Consider the following 18,451-nt stretch of genomic DNA (forward strand, 5'->3'; position numbering starts at 1 on the left):
TTAGTTTTTTGGTTTCTTCAAAGTTTTTTCTATTTTTTGGTTTCTTTTTTTCTTTTTTTTTGGGTATCTTTTCCTTAATCTTAACTCATTTGATTTGTCGTCTTAAAGAATCAAAGAAATAAAATCTCTAATTGTCTTGAAACTGTATGTTTTTTCTTTGTCGAAAAAGAGAATTGATAATGGATAACGTTATACAATCAAATCGCCAAGACCACAACTAAAAAGTTTGGAAACCCTAAATTTGTGATAGATTTATGAACCAACGGTCGAAATTAAAATGTAATTTTGTCCGAATGGTTAGACAAACCGTATGATCTATTCAACAGAAGCTAGCTAGATTGGAATAATGGGATTTATCTGCAGGATTAAATAAATAAATAAAAAAGTTTCTTGTTGTTTAAAGAATGTTTAAGCTTAGAAATTAGAAAATAATCATGTAACTTCATGAATCTCTTGTGATAACAAAACGTAAGCGAATTTAAAGACAAAACACAGAGAAAACAAATTAAAAAAAAAACAAATTATTATAGCTCCTTTTGGGGTTATTAACCAGAGATCATGAGAAATATCCATGAGACAAGCGTGGAACAAGATGGATGGATTTTGGTGTCATGTGTCACGACTCATGAGAGTAACTCTGATCTGATCTGACGGGCAACATTGTAACTAAGTAATTGTAACTTCCATGTTGTGTCAGGCTTCGACCTTCTTTTTAACCGGATCCAGCTTCTAATTTTACCGTAATTTGGGCCAAAGCTTTTGCCACAGTTTGTTTTTTTCCAGTGCCCCTCGTTATATGTGTTATGGTGAAATTATTAAAGTCTCATGGAAAATAATACATGTGACAACCAGTAAAATGACAGAAGCGCCATAATTATTTTCTCTGCAAAAGTAGAAGCATCTCATCTCATCACAGACATGGAGAATAAAAACCCTAAAACATCCACATGAAGAAGAAGGGAGAAAAAGATAGAGTACCTCTTCTGATCAGAAACATCAGCCTCCATACTTTGTAAATTACAATGCTGCCGCTGTGGAATATTATTATAATTACCCAACATGACCATAATACCCTAGCTAGCTAGTTCTAGCTAAAATCTTTGGAAATGAGAAAAAACAAAAGGCTTTGAAACTATCTGCAAAATTAAAGAGGATGAAGAAATAGAACAAGATGAAGAGACACAGGCATGGACATGGGTTTTATATGCTTGGCTCCTCATACGCCATCCACAGAGGCCATCGCTGTTCGGTGGGACTCTGCAAATGGCATACAGGGAGCCAGGCACATATTTATACATATATGCATATGTATGCATGCGTGAATCATGCTAGCTAGCTAAAAATATATGCCACTAATTAACAAAACCTACATGGGTCAATTGATGAGGTATTTCTTACATATCTACCGGCTAGGGTTTTTAGAAAATATTCAACCCTAAAACCTAATCGAATGCTAACCCAACATCCTACCCGCCTTGAATATGAATACCATGCATATGTATGCTATAAAAATGAGTTATTTTGTATGCGACATGGGTTTTTGAGGGAGAGCAAATTATGCATGGACTTGGAGTGAAAAAGATTTTGTAGGGAAAGCTAGATCGGAGAAGCTTTGCCATGGCTATAGAGGGTAAGACAAGGAGAGGTTGCAATAGTGGGGGGAGAGAGAGAGAGAGGGTCATATATTGAGGAGAGAGAAGGGTGGAGCGAAAAATGGGATAATGATGGGAACTGGGTCATAATCAAAATGGAGTTTCAAAGCCCCACAGCCATAGAGGAAGACCCATTTGAATTGGCATAAAACAAGCAAACCAGAGGGTTAAACTTAGGGATTTAAAGGGGTATAGCCTAATATTTTGTGGGGTTTTCTTTTTCTTCTTTTCTTGTGTGTGTGGGATTTTCAGAGTGAAAGGAGGAGAATGTGGGGTTGGAGTTGTACCCCCAGCTATTGCCCTCTAAATATAGGCACCAAGCCAACCAGGAGAGAGCAACAAAGAGATGAGACCAAGAGAGAGAGAAAATATGGTTTGTTTGTGGGTTGGGTTAATTAATAACCACGCAATTTCCTAAGCCAGGCCTTATGCTGTTTGAAATCTCCTTTTCTGGGTCGTAAAGCAAACTTTGCTTTTCTCTTCTCTGAAGCTCACTTTGTCTGGGAGTGCTTGGAAGACATGGATTCCTTCCATCCCTCTCCCTACTTTCATTTCCTTTTTAAATAAAAAAAGATAAAGTCACCTAAAAGAGAAAAAGGAAAGAATACCATAATTTTACCATCTTTTTCTTTTTGTACCATCACCTCTTTAATCTTTATATTCCTTTTTCCTTTTTCCTTTCTCCTTTTTCATACCCTTCACACATATTTTATTACTAAATTTCATTATATAACACTATTTTGCTTCACCAACAGAGATTTGTACTTAACCTCACCTTTTTTTAGATATTAAAATTAGAATAATCCATGACATGTTGCTGGCTTTACTTAATTCGACCTTTACTTCTGTCTAGTGTCCATACAGGTTACATCCCAAGTCACACTTTGAAGAACAATATTGGGCTAAAGGTTTTGAAGAAGTATCCTTGTACCAAAATTTATGTTTATGATCAGAACTATTCGTATTATAAATTACAATGTAAAAATTATTACAGTAAAAAATTTGATAAAATATAATATTGTTTAGTCACTAAAATGTATAAAAATAGATGGTCGACACCGGTAAAATATTACGAGTATTCTATCTATTTGCTACAACTAATTGATTAAACAATCATACCTTTAATTAATCTTTTGCATAATAATTTATAATACGAATGATTTTGATTATAAACACGAAATTCTATAAACCAAACACGAACTACTTTAAGGAGAATTTGCTACATAATCATGTGGAGCCAAGTAGTGCTCCACTTAGAATTACCCTTTTAATATTATCTATTTTATAATATAATATAATATAATGTACATGTTATAGATATATAAAATAAATAATTTGGAGCACAACCATCAATCTATATATAGTCAATCAAAGAGTAATGCTCTGCTAAGGACCTAAAAATGAGGCCATGTGAGAATCATTTTATTTAGGCTTTTTAGTCAAAATAGTTTTTGAGATTGGCAAAACTTCTCATTTTTGTAGTTCATATTTGAGAATCAATAGAAGTGGTCTCTGAGTTTGTCTATCATCAATTATTTTGATCATTCTATGAAAAGTCTCTATTAAACGAGGATAAAATGACATAAATACCTTTAATTTTTGTCAAATCATTTTGGCTCATTGTTTATTAATTGAGGGTATTTTTGTTATTTTGGTCATATTTAACAAAATTTTCATGAAAGTACCAAAATGATTGATATAGTAAACAAACTTAAGGATCACTTCTATCTATTTCAAATCTCATGCATTAAAGTGAGGATTTATATCAATCTCAGATATCATTTTGGCTAAAAAGCCCTTTTTTTTTTTAAGACTCTTAGATTAATCTAAGGGTAGATAGAATCATGAAATAAATCTTTGATTCATAAAGTTGTTTCATCCAATGAGTTTTATCTTGCAATGGAAAAGTAATTTGATGTGTGCAACTTGTCCCGAAACCATGCATTTCGATCCGACGGATTCCACTATAGCTTCCATGGCCAACCCACTTCGACCTAAAGGATTCAGGTGCTGCAAAATTACACAATTGTATGGCGACCTAGATGAGAAAACACGAAAAGAACAATGTATTAGAGTAGAATGAGGGTAAAGTTTGGGAGAAAACTAACCTTGGAGAGGGCATAAATTTTGGGGATGGGTTTGATGTTTGACGCCTTCCAAGGCACATCCCTTAGCAGTGAAGAAACACTTCCACCTTTGCAGGACATGCCCTTCTTTTGTTCGTAGACGAACTGTAGAGATGTGGAGAGAGAGAGAAGTGTGAGTGCCTCTGCGTCTGTGTGTGTGGATTTCTGAGTTGGATGATGAAGAAGTTGAATATTATACCGGAAAAAAACATGTTTATTGATAGATGAAAATACCAACTACAAAGAGGTCCTTATATATAGAAAGACTAAAACAAACCCTAGACTAAAACCCTAAAAGAAATCCTAGACAAACTCAAATACTTAATGGGCAAGTAACTAATCCTTGGCCCTCAAGATAACTAATAACAATCTAAATTCAATCTAAATTCCAACACCCCCAGTCAAACTCATGGCGGAACACAGACATGAGTTTGCCAAAGTAGATGTGGATGCAAGACTCCAAATTCCAGTGCTAATGTCAATGCCAATGCCACTATCATGCCAATGCCGATGCCAACTTCAAACTACCATGCCAATGCTGATGCCAACTTCAAACTACCATGCCCAATCATCCTTCCTAGAATCAGATTCTGAAGCAGTTGCAATATGCAAAATAGAAGCTGCTGAGCCTGCAAGTGGTGATTTTTGTGGAAATTCATGTTGCTGAGATAACTTAGGACATTGGGATTTCCAATGCCCTTTCCCTTTACAATAAGAACACTCGTCCATAGCAACCCTACTAGATTTTGCTGCAACCAATGCTGAAGTGTTTGACAAAGATGAAGAGAGCCTATGCGACTACACACGGACTTCTTCGGCTTGTAACTCATTAAGAACATAATCAACAGATGGAAGAGGAGTTCGATGAAGGATAGAGCTACGAAGTGTCTCGAACTCATCCCGAAGAGGCATTAGAAACTGAATAAGACGTTGTTCTTCTCTATATTGACAATAGACCTTGACAATGCCAAGTTCTTCAGGCTCAGTCAATGCAAGTTGATCCCAAAGATTGGTCAGTTCATTGTAAAAAACTTGAATACTCTTATCACCCTCCTGAATTGCACGAATCTCCATTTCTAATTGATACCTCTTAGCAAAATTGGCCTTGGTATACAACTTTGCCAAGTGATCCCAAACTTCCTTAGACTTTGAGAACTTAGCAAGTTGCATTCCAATAGTCAAATCAACAGAATTATTAATCTAAGTAATGATCTTTGAATTATTCATCTCCCATGCAGCAAACAATTCAACATGTTTCTCATATTTGGGGTTATTTGGAATAGAAATCATTCTAGAAACATAGCCCCACAAACCTTTTCCAATCAAAAAATTCTTCATCACATACGCCCAATACACATAATTATTTCCATTTAATTTCACACCAATAGCTTGTAAGGAATCATCATTTGCAGATGCCATGACAACACTAAGGAACAAGATACCTGATAGCAAGCAGGCGACGATGCAACGGTGCAGATGCAGAATCAAAGTGCGACTGATGCAGATGCAGACTGATGCAAAATCAAAGTGGCTGCGATGATTGCAGTGATCAAAGCAGGTACAAATTCAAACCGGTGCAGGTAGGTTGCAGTCGGAGGGGTCCATATAAGTGCAGCGGTGCGGAGTGATCTGGTACGATGGTGGGCTAGGCACGGTGGTTCCTGAGATAACGACCTTGCTCTGATACCAAGTTGAATATTATACCGGAAAAAACATGTTTATTGATAGATGAAAATACCAACTACAAAGAGGTCCTTATATAGACAAAGACTAAAGAAAACCCTAGACTAAAACTCTAAAACAAATCCTAGACAAACTCAAATACTTAATGGGCAAGTAACTAATCCTTGGCCCGCAAGATAACTAATAACAATCTAAATTCAATCTAAATTCCAACAGAAGATGATGTTTACTTTTTCATATTGAGATAGAACTGATTAGGCAAAACAATTTTATGAATCAAATCATGATTCTATTGACACTTAGATTAATTTAAGGCCATCTTCAACCGGAAAGATTAAACACAGGCCCGTCTAGAATTATAACACTTCAAAAACTTATTTTTAAATGAACAGTATCATGCCATATTCTTTTTTAATATCTCTAATTGAAGGGGCTAAACATAGCCCTTCAATAACTTATTAGTTTTAAGTTTATACTTTAAAATCATAGCCCTTCAATAACTTATTAGTTTTAAGTTTATACTTTAAAATTAGGGAACTTTAACAAAAAGCTCCTGGTACTGTTCACTTTAACGAAAAACCACATTTTTACACTAAAAAGTCAATCCTGGTACTATTCACTTTACCCTTTATTTTGTCCTTATAGTTAAAACTCAAAGTTTTCAAGCCATTTTCATTAGTTTTCCTTTAAAATTATTGGTTAATTTAGTTAAACTACCATTAAAGTTTTCAAATCCAGCCTTTGAATTTGAATCAATTATTGCAACTAAGAAACTGGGCCCCAAGATTATAGCTTAATCATCGGTTGGAGATGAGTTTTTGGCCAAATCACACTATTTTTTTAGTTTTTGGACCTTTAACTCTTTCTATTGAAGATGATTGAGGGTCTTATATTAGACAAACTCCAACCAAAAGACCTAAACCCAAAAATGTCACTCAATGGTAAGACCTAAACCCAAAAACTTTGGGTTTTGACCCAAGTAAAAACCAAAATTTGGGTTTCTATTTGCCTAACCTAAATTTTTTAGGGACCCACATTTGTGTAAAAGGCAACAGGCAATGGATTTCTTGTAATGGCCGGCAGTTGGGCTCTAGTTAGCAGGGAGCCTAGCTGCATAACGGTAAATTTTTAAAAGACTGATGGTTGTTTGATTTCTGGGCCATTGGTGATCAACGGTCCAAATTAAATGCCTTTTTTGGGCAATTTTTTAATTTTGATTTCACGATTCGTATTGTTTTTTTTTCAAATTCAATGATATAAAATAAAAAAGATTCAATGACTAATGTGACGACCCGTCCCTAATTTTCTATGTAATTTTCTTCTCGAGTGTGTGAAATGACAATTATGCCCTTGTTGGCAAAGTGGAACCTAACGTAGACGTTGTTATTCAGCTTTTAATTTATTTTTCTATTATTGTAGTTAAATAGTACTCGTTGTTACGAATGCGTGAGCATGAGTTAGACCCGAATCGGATTTGTAACGAAGAAGTTACACTTAGTTAAAGAGCATTAACAACATATATTGTACACGTGACACTGTTTTTGATAAGGTGACATAGATTTTGTGTACTTTTAAATTGTACAAAATATGAATCCCTTCTCTTTAAAAACCGGTCACGTGACCCTATCTCACCCACCAATCAGCTTTCCTCCTAACCTCTTACCCAATCAGAAACCTTTTCCCTTGCCCAATTAGAAGCTCCCCCCTCCCTCTCTCTTTCTTCTTCTCCTTCTCTCTCTTATGCCATGTCTCTCTTCCCTCTGCAACAACTATGAACACTCATCAAACATCACGGATCGGACTTCAAATGACCACCATTACTCATCTCATCCCCACGAGTCCATTCGTACGAGGCGATTAAAAAATGATCGAGTTTTGAGCTTCCAACTCGGACCTTCGACTCAGGTGTATGTTCTGTGGCAACTTTCCATCCGAGTTGCAAGGTTTTGGAAGGTCTAGAAGCAACTACACAACTCCCTGAGGTCCCTAGCCTAAGTTTGAAGTAGAGCCTACGTGTAAACATGTGGCTTTAAAACGTTGGAAATAAGGCCGAGACTTTCGAGGCATTTTCAGTCCATTTCCATCCAATTTTTGGACTTTTAAAAGGTACAATCTTCTTCTTTTCTTCCCAAGCTTCATTTTCATATAAAGTACATAAAAAATGGTTGAGAAATGAGGAAGATATGAAGTTTTAAAGTTTTTACAAAAATCCGGCCAAAATTTTCCAAAATCCAGCGATGGTGACAACGGACAGCGGCGATGGTGACCAGAAAATTGGAGAAGAAGGAGAATATTCCGTTAAAGTTGACGGAATATTCTCACGCCGTTAATGTGACGACCCGTCCCGAATGTATAGTTATTTTACCCTCGAAAGCGTGGAAATGTCGATTTTACCATTAAGCGTTGGGTTATGAATGTATAAATGGGCTAAGAAATGGACCAATTATCTTATGCCCTATTTCTTTAGACCCGATAAAATTTTTGTAGGGTTGTTAGGACTAAATTTGGTAGCCCAATTGGAATTTAAGTTGGTTTATATGTATGCCCAATCTGGACCATCACACACACTCACACATGCACACGTTGACTTCACTCTGTCTCTGTCTCTCTCTCTCTCTCTATTCTTCACCATCCGTACAATTTGTACAGTCATTCATCCAACCTCCCTCAAAACATCGTAGATCGAGTTAGACTAGGTTGTTTTTGGACTCCTTGCAAGCTCAGGAGTTGAACCATACCTTTAGTTTGACGTGAAGACTTCGGAAACTCGAGATACCCGAGCTCCGGCAAGGGGTGCAAATTGCTTCGTGGTGATCGTGAGTGTTTCGTGGAGTTTTAAAGTTCTATGAGGTTTTAAAACTACTTCACGAAGCTTGTAGATGAATTTTGGAAGGTTTTGGACATCAGGACACTCGAGTTCATCGAGTTGCAGGTGTGGCCGAACTATCAAGACTTTTTCCGGCCAGTTTCCATTGGTTTTAGGACTAAAAGTGGTAAGACTTTGTTCTCCTTGTCCAGAGCTTCATTTTGGTACAAATTTCATGGAATTTGGTTGAGAAATGAATGAGATATTAAGGTTCAAAAGTTTTTCCAGAAACCAACGAATGCAGCGATGGCCGGCTCTGAACTCCGGTGAACCAAGTAGGGAGAAGGAGAATATTCCGTCAATTTTGACGGAATATGCTAATGGCATCAAGTAAAATAAATGGAATATGCTGTTATTTAACGAAATATTCCCTAACGCCGTTAGGGAATTCGTCAGTGTGCCAGGCACTTGGGAACTTAGAAAATTTTTCTAAAAATATGAAGATGTTCGTGAGGTTGAGTAGGCCACGATGGTATATTCAAATACCCCAATTGAGCAACAAATGAGAAGTTCTTTCCTAGTTTTGGTTATGTGCTTAAAATTAATGTTAAAATAATTGTTTCCCATATAGGTAACACGTTTATGGAGGATGAACGCAATCATGCTAGACACGGGGGTTACGACCCTGCGACATACCAATGAGTGGGCTTTTGGTTTTTAATATATGTATATATACATTACGTTTTTCCCAGAAAAGTTTATTTAAATTATTTTGCGTTTTTATGCCATGTCAAATGCTTTATATTTTAGAATATGCATTAGTAGTTATGTATGTTAGTATTTGACGCTGTAGACACTCAACTAAGTTCCAGGTAAGTATATGTGTTATTGATTGTGAGTTGCATTATGATGGTTAGATATAAATGCATTTAGAGCTCATAAACCTGCACCCCGGTGTTAGTGTTCTCGCCCGTAGCCAGAGCACAGTCATTCACGTGATGTTCACCTCCCGTATCGCACACTCACCTTGGATCCAAGTTTGGTGCATAGCTTTGTCGTACTGACCACAATAGGTGGTTCCAACTCGTAGGTGACCCACGATTTATCGCACAGCCTTCACGTGGTCGTAGCACTTAAGCATAATTATTACACCTAGCCATGTCGTACAAACCACATTAGGTGGTTCTGACTCATGTGCAGGCATACTTGATGAGCTATAGGTTCAACCGTACAGGCCACAATAGGTGGATCCGGCTGACATATCACTTTTCATTGATTTACTTCACATGGTTTACATATTCATTATGCTGAGATATTTGACATGGCATACATGTAGATTTTGGTATTTCAAGTATGGTTTCAATATATGTATTTATTTTATTTTTTGGGAAATTATACGGGTTTTACGATAAGGGGTTATTATTATTTTTGGAAAAGAGAAATGAGTTTGAAAAGCTTTATTTTTGCCCACTCACACTTTTTGTTTTGCGCCCCTCCAGATTCTAGGTAGGCTTGCTTATTGGTGGCTTACAAGGAGTTAGCGGCGGTTTTGACAGACTATAATCAATGTAGGATCATATCTCTGGTATTGTATAATTAGTACTTGACCTGCTGGACTGCACTTAGGTTACCTACGCTCTGAATAAGTGTAACTATACCTAAATATTTTCACTCACACTTACATATTTGTTTAGTGTAAATTAGTTAGTTTGGTTTTTATTTACTCGCATTTTATATCATTATCACTTCCGCACTGTGCACATGGCTACGTCACTCTCACGTGACGGCCAGCATGCCTTGATTTAGGTCGAGGTGCGTCAGTTAAGGTAACTTTGTTAGACTTAACGAAATATTCTGTCAAATCTAACGAAATATTCCACTGGGATCTGTCAACGCATGCAGCGCATGAAGGCACGTACGGTTTCATGGCAACGCGTGGTCGACGTGTATAGGTCCGGGACGTCGCGTAAAATGTTTTCGTATATTTAAAACCTTTGTTTAAGCAAACTATGGGGAATTTTCCTAGCCTTTTAGTGTATTCCTAATTAATTAATTACTATAGTTGTTTCACATGTATGAGAGAATTATCCCGATGAGGTACGAGGTCAAGCAAGGCTAGGAGGCTACGATCCGACTACGTATCAGTGAGCATGCATTTGTTTCTATATATTATATATATATATAAAGTTTTATATTTTCCACAAATGCTTTTGGATTAATATTATGCTTATAATGCCATGTTTTTATTTCATCTTAAAAGTGCTATTACATTGTTAAGATTTATAAATTGTCATTGCATGTTCATATACATTTTACCTGCTCATCATGCATGCTTGCATCAATGTAGTACTCGCCCCGGGCCAGGGCCAGGCTACACGTGTATGTTCACATCGCACCACATGTTTACTTTAGATCCATTGTAGGTGCCAATCATGTCCTAGGTTGCAATAGGCAACTAGAACTCGTATGTGATGCGCCTAGCGCCAGTCTTCACGTAATTGTAGTACTATAGCGTATATTATTATTACACCCAGTCTTGTTCATGTCAAAATTCCTCTGCATGAACTCGTGTGTTAGCATAGATTGATAAGCACTTGATTTTCTTATGCCACGGTTGAGATATTATGATTTGTGTGTTTCTTGAATTATTGTTGTATTACCTTTGATTTCATACGTATACGTAGTATGATTTTATGGAAACTATACATGTTTTACAGCGAGGGGTTAATATGTTCAGAATATAAATGTGTATAATAAATGGTACGAGTCCTTATCTCATTAGCTGCAAATTTGAATTGGCCGTTGAAATAGCTTGATGTAAAAAATGCGTTTCTTCATGGACATCTAGATTAAGAAGTATATATGGATTTTCCTCCGGGAAATAGTAACGGAGGAAAATCGGGAGTGTGCCAATTGCAGAAGTCACTTTATAGGCTTAAGCAGTCACCTCGTGCATGGTTTGGGAGATTCACTCAGGCCATGAGAAAGAATGGGTATTATCAGAGTCAGTCTGATCATACCCTATTTGTGAAGCGGAGAAACAGTAAAGTAACAACCTTGATTATTTATGTGGATGATATGATAATAACAGGTGATGATTCAGATGAGATTGTCTAACTGGAGAAAAACCTTTCTACCGAGTTTAAGATGAAGAGTCTAGGTGACTTAAAGTTTTTTCTTGGAGTTAAAGTTGCTGTTCATCCAAAGGTATTTTCTTGTCTCAACGAAAATATGTTCTGGATTTATTGAAGGAAACAGGTATGCTTGGGTGTAAACCCGTGGATACTCCCATTGTGGAGAAACATTACTTGGGGATTTATCAGGATCAAGAACCAGTAGATAAAGGCATATATTAGAGGCTGGTAGGAAGACTAATTTATTTAGCTCATACCCTTCCGAATATAGCCTATGCAATAAGTGTGGTGAGGTTAGTTCATGCACTCACCATGTGTGGATCATATGGGAGTTGTTATGCGGATTTTAGCTTATTTGAAGTCAGCTTTGAGAAAAGGAATTTTGTATAAAAATTTTGGTCATCTGAAGATCGAAGGATTTACTGACGCTGATGGGGCAGGTGATGTGACTGATAGGCGCTCTACTTCTAGATACTTTACGCTTGTTGGTGTAAATTTAATTACTTGGAGGAGCAAGAAACAAAATCTGGTGTCTAGGTCTTCAGCTGATGCCAAATTCAGAGGTATGGCGCATAGAGTATGTGAAGTTCTTTGGTTGCGTAAGTTGCTTTGGGGTCTAGGTTTCAAACCAAAGAAGGCCACAAATTTGTATTGTGATAATAAGTCCACACGTGAGATTGCAGAGAACCCAGTACAACATGACAGAACAAAGCACGTGGAGGTTGATCATCAATTCATTAAGGAAAAGCTTGAGAAGAAGATTGTATCAATACCGTTTGTGAACTCAGACGAGCAACTTGCGGATATCCTCACTCATGTTCTGTGTAGTAGGTCTTTTGGTGACTCACTTGTCAAGTTGGGCATGTGCGATATCTATGCTCCAACTTGAAGGGGAGTATTGTCGTGAGTAATATTAAAAAGGGGATGTAAATATATTATAAATATTGGGAGTCCTTTATTAGGAAGGATATATGTTTGTGTCCTTTATTGTTTATTGTTTCCTTATGGAACAATGATTGTATCTTGTATATATTTTCAGTTATGTAATACAATGAGAATTAAGCCGTAAAATTCTATTAAAACATCTGGGTATTTCTTTATTGTTGGTGTTGGGTGAGTTGCTCCAATAGGAAATAAAAAAGTTGCTGGCAATTGAATTGGTAGACGAAGATTAGAGAAGCAATTTAATTACGTTTTTAAAATTTAAAATAACTACAAAATATCTTTTATAATATAAAAATGGGTAAATTACATAAAACTACCTCAACTATTGGATCATTAACAGTTTCATACCTCATCTTTAAAAAGTTTCAATGTCATACCTTATCTTCGAATTTGTTGCAATGTCATACCTTCTATCAGTTGTTTGTCAATTCCTCTGTTAAATGCTGCGTGGCTTGAGGCGGGCCCACTTTCTATTAAAAAATTATTAAAATAATAATTTACCATTATAAAATTATAAAAAGTAAAAAAACCCCAGATCCCGTCTTCCTCAACCCCTATTTCCCTGCATCCATCCTCTCGTCTTCCCCAAACCCACCCTTACACCCATCCTCCACCTCCACCTCCACCTCCGTCCCCTCCCTCAACCCCCTTCCCTCCGTCGATCTGCACCCAGATGCGCAAAACGGCCACGTCGACTCAAACGCAGATTGGGAACCGGAATGCAGTCCGCGTCGAAATTTTGGCGCCGGAGCGTGGAGCTTCGGAACTACCGCCGCAATCTCGAGGAGTTTAGGTCTCTGGAAATCGATGGCGGACGTGAAGCTGCTGATGCAGCTGGGGTGCTACGCGTCCAAGTGCATATCGATGGAGGGAAATGGGTAGTCGGAGTCGGAGGTGGAGGATGTGGAAGATGGGTGCCAAGGGTGCGAGGGTGGGTGTGGAAGAGGAGGTGGAGGATGGATGCGCAGTGGGTTTGGGGAAGACGAGAAGACGGGAGGATGGGTGCAAGGAAGGGGGGTCGGGGAAGATGGCATCTGGGTTTTTTTTTTTTTAATGGTTAATTATTATTATTTTTATTTTTTATTAATTTTTAATAGAAAGTGGGCCTTGCCTCAAGCCACATCAACATTTAATAGAGGAATTGACAGACAACTGACAGAAGGTATGACATTGAAACTTTTTAAAAGCGAGGTATGAAACTGTTAATGACCCAATAATTGAGGTAATCCAACTTAGTCTAAGCCAAGCCAATCCAACTTAGTCCTGCTTAGTCTAAAGCCAAGCCAGTCCAACTTCGTCCCTGAAGTTAGTCCAGTTCGAGATAATCCGGTGCAACAAACGCACCTTAAATATACTCCTTATTAAGTCACGAACTAGCTTTTGCAACCGTACCAAATTAAATTGTGTTGTACTTAATACAAGCACAGTATCAATGTAGTGAATGTCATCCTTAAGCCCAATTTTAATTGTACCGTGCCCTTCCCATCCCCTCCTATTTGTGCGGTCACGATTAAGCCACGTCAACATTTTATATTGATTTTTTAATAGAGATAATAAGTCTAAAAGCAATAAGAATATAAAATGTTAACGTGGCTTAACCGTGATCACATAAATATGAAGGGATGGGAATGAGACGGTAACAGGAGGGCAAACAATATGTCTCCATTTTAATTATCTTTAAAGACCCTTAAACATAATATTATCAATATGAACAATGTCTAACACGTTTCATCCAATCACAAACCTTGCTGCATCCATATTGAATTAGCATCATGCCATAATATCTTCACATACAAAACCATGATATTGTCTTTGATTATATCGTTGATTAATAAAATATAACGTTAGGCCTATTATTTGATAAATTCAATAAAAGAAAACTACAATTTGGCTTATGTCCAATTCAGGCTACAACTATCACAAAATTATAAATTTAAGGGTACGTTTATTGCACCGGACTGTCTCGGACTAGACTAGCCTCAGGGACTAAGTAACAAGCAGGATAATTAACAAACTCTAATATTATATTTTTTAATTCATAATTATTAATATTTTATTTTTATCCTTTTTTTATCCCTTTATTCCTCCCTTACCGTCCCATTCTATCCCTATTTTTCTCCCTCTTTTTCTCCCTTTTCCGTTCCAATCTTTTCCTCCCCAGATTAAACCTCTCGATTCCAGACTCTCTTTCCTCCCTCCTTCTCGATTTCAATCTGTATCTCTCTCTCTCCCTCTCTCTCTCTCTCTCTCTCTCTCTCTCTCTCTCTCTCTCTCTCTCTCTCTCTCTAGCTTTGCACTAGTCGAATGGAACCCTCACGACTTCATTTATTTTTTCAATGAGTTGCAGGTTTCCCAACAAGTTTTCCGACTAAACCTCGTCGGATTAGATGAGGTTTGCACCACTAACAAACTATTCCCCATCTCTGGTCCCATATCCGAGCTTTGCATGCTCGAATCTGTCATGGATTCGATAAAACCCAAACCGGACGAGACTTCCAGGCCATTTTTCGGCCACCTCCAACCACCTTTTGGCCTCGATTCAAGTAGAATCGTAATCCCCTCATTCCCATCTTCAATTTTTCATTTTATATGAAAATTGGTTGTGAAAATCATCTAATCCAATGGTTTTCGAGGGTGAGTGGTCGAGGAGCAAGGTGAGGAGGAGAGAGGGGACAGTCTTAGCTAGTCCCATGGTTTTCGAGGGGTCTCACGAAGACCAGCTAGTCCCTGATTTAGTATAGGCGAGTGAGACTTAGTCTCATTAAACCTAATCCATGTCGGGAACAAACATGGGATTGGACTAACCCTTAGTCCAGTCCAATCCAGTACACTTTAGTGAGGACAAACAAACGCCCTTAAAAGTACAAACAATTGGCTTATTAGCTAATGATAATATGTTTATATATATATATTTGAGTTAGAGTCTGGGAACACACGTTTTTGAAGTATATATATTAAGTATATTGTATCTTTGTGCCGACCTTTTCAACTAGACATTTGGATTTGATTTTGATGGAAAATAATAAAGTCTTATATATTTCACTCTTTTCTTGCTTCACCGCCTCATTTGTACAAGACCAAAGCCAAAATTACCAATCATATTGTAACCTTATGCGATTTTTCTACGAATAGTCAACATCAAACGAGAATCTCTTCACCAACAGAATAAATTTTAGTTTGACATATAGAAGCAGGGGTTTGTCAGAATATGTTGTCTTTCTTTTGTATTTGAAGTATTTCTATCTTATGACCGTTACTGATTTTATTTCGTTATACAGTGAAATCATCATTAGGATTAGTTTCGCCTTGATAGAGATCCGCTTGAAAGCACCCCTTTTATTATGATGATAGGGGCGGATGGTAGGGCTAGAATAGGCATAATTGTTGGAACGCCTAGAAGTGAGACATTAATTAACAAGAAAAATAAATTGAATTGAACATCCTAATATTATGTGTAATTCCACTCGTGGATATGCTATCTTTAAATTAGTGTCTTATTCATGTCTCCTCTCTTATTTTTCAATTCTTGTCACATTACTCAACTCCAACTTAATTCCTTTTTAATTTTTAATGAATTAAAAGCAAAATACTAAGAAACGAAAAACAAAGGCCAAAGTCCTACAAATCCACGGCCGACAGCCAGCCACCCTTACGCCTCAGTCATAGTCAATTAAAGCACAATAATATAAACCAATGATCCTTGTTGTAGATCTGAATCTTGAGTCAAAAGAGTAAAAACTTCGAGGGCAGGCCGACGCTGAGTTAGCGTGGGGTGGCAGGCATACACCGTTTAGTGGGAGAGGGGGTTGTCGCCGATGGTGTGGGGTTGGCTGGCGTCGGTGGTTGTCGGGCTTGGGTGGGTGGTACTTTGGTGAGTATTGGTTTCTTTGTTTTTTCATTTTCTCTATGCCCAACAAAAAATTAACGTTGTTAAAGTAGGAGTTAAATAATATGACACGTGTTGAAAAAATTAGAAAGGAGATATGAAGGGGACCCTATTTTGACGATACTAGACCTGTAGCCGTGGATATAGCCACCTTTATATTACAAATCATGCATTAATTTCGACCAGTAATCTCTTAAAACAAATTGCTCATTCGTGAAATATAAAGTGGGAATTTATAGTTCTCCTGACATTTATTTTATACTTTTGACAAGAGTTTAGTTTTCGTTTTCCTTCTTAAACTCGGTCGTGGATCAGTTGTCCCCGTTTTAATATCTCTTACATGTCTCCTTTTTAATTGCTTAACAAGTGTTCATTCACTTACCAAATAATTAACACTGTTAACTTTTAGTATATATAACATAAAAGGTTTTTATCGGCATGTTCATCGGAGAAGCTCGACCCAAGGCTTAGGAAGAGGGCATTGTCACGTTATCTAGCACGATGCTAAAATCCCCTAGCGCGGCGAATCAAGCTCTCGTACACTAACGTTGAATAGGTGGAGACTCGGTATTAATTATGGGTTATGATATCCACACACCTTTTTAATTTTCGACCGTCAAATCGGATGAATTGAAGAAGATCAACGAACAGAATTATCAAGGGATGTATAAGAAGTAAAATGGAGTGTGTGGATAGCACATCCCTTAATTATTTGGTTACATCACGTTGTAACACCATTAAGTGTTAAGGTAGGGAGCCTAAATAACGATAATGGGTGATTCCATGACGTCTACTTATAAAAACTTACGTCTATACTCTAACAGGACGTTCATGGTGTAAAAATTAACATTGATAGTGTAATAAAAAATAGGGACACTTTGGATGCGGTCCCTAGCTATCAATATTCTTTGATTGAAACTTTGTTAGTTTTTAGTTTTTTATTGAGGTCCCTAACATTAATGTAATAATGTAAGTTACTATATTTTTTTAATTAAAAATTAAAAATTGAAATTTGTAATTGTTTATATTAATGAGATTTTAAATAAAACCCATAATTTATGGGATTAAAAATAATAAAATATAAATTATACTCTCTATTATATTGTGTGTGTGTGTATATATATACATATATGTATGGGTACATTAACCAAAATTAACAAAAAAAGTTATTGTACCAAAACATGGATACATTCTCAAATCAACGAAAAAGAATGTATCCATATAAGTTTAAACATGGATTAAAAAATTTGAATGGATTTTATATTAAAAAAAGGGTACATTTTACATATAACAAATTGATATATTTGAGAATGGGTACATTTAAGATTAAAAAAATTGAAAAATTATATGAATGGGTACATTTAAGATTAAAAAATTGAGAATCTTTTTATATATAAAAAAAACTAATAGGTACAAACTTAATTTAATTTAATTTTTTATTATTTTGGAAATGTTTGAATTGAAAATTAATTAGAAGTTTAATAGAGGTGTGAGTATTAAACCCTAAATTAATTACTAATTTTAATATTAAAAAATTATATAATAAACAAGTAAATTCATTATCACATTAATGCTAGGGACTTGAATCAAAATTTGAGAACTAATAAGGTCTTAGTCAATGAACAATAAAAACTAGGGACCGGATACTAATTTTTTCTAAAAAATAATATTCTATAATCTTGTTATTATTATATAATGCGCCCAATAAACTTTGACGACTATAGTATAACTTTGTTATAGTGAAAAGTATCAACATTTTTTTAGAGAGTAGCCTAGAATTTCTGTTAATTATTAACTACTATATACACAGGTTAAGTAGTCAAGAAATTAAAATCTTTGGTTTTCTTGGGCAAACATGCGCAATGAAAGCAGATATCTATCAGGAATCTTCTTCGTATTGGAGTGGGTTCTTTCCCATTCAAATACTTCGGTGTTCTCATGTTCCAAGGCCGGCTAATGCGAAGTTACTTTCAGGACATTGCGAATTAAGTAAAATATAAACTCTCGGTTTGGAAAGGTCTTATGCTTTCTCAAGTGTGTCGCTTACAGCTTATCACGTCTGTCATCCCAAGCAGTGTAATTTACAGTTTTCAATTGTACACTTGACCTCGTCTTCTTTTAGATCAAGTCAAAACGTTAGATAAGAAATTTTTTGTGGTTAGGTGATCTGGACTCTTGTGGTACTCTTTTAATTTCTTGGCATATTTGTTATCACCTAA

The 18,451-nt window shown here is 36.4% G+C and overlaps 1 long non-coding RNA gene and 1 other non-coding gene across 2 annotated transcripts; both read right to left on the reverse strand.

Moving 5' to 3' along the window:
- Positions 1–421: 421 nt before the first annotated feature.
- LOC139197439 (uncharacterized) lies at positions 422–2,024 on the reverse strand. Its single transcript, XR_011582858.1, has 2 exons — positions 979–2,024; positions 422–883 (listed from the first exon to the last, which is right to left on the reverse strand). It is a non-coding gene; the product is annotated as an uncharacterized lncRNA (long non-coding RNA).
- Positions 1,202–1,289, reverse strand: MIR160C (microRNA MIR160c). Its single transcript, NR_120872.1, has one exon. It is a non-coding gene; the product is annotated as a microRNA MIR160c (primary transcript).
- Positions 2,025–18,451: the final 16,427 nt, after the last annotated feature.

Source organism: Malus domestica, chromosome 07 (genome assembly GCF_042453785.1).
Source record: "Malus domestica chromosome 07, GDT2T_hap1".
Classification (NCBI taxonomy): domain Eukaryota; kingdom Viridiplantae; phylum Streptophyta; class Magnoliopsida; order Rosales; family Rosaceae; genus Malus; species Malus domestica.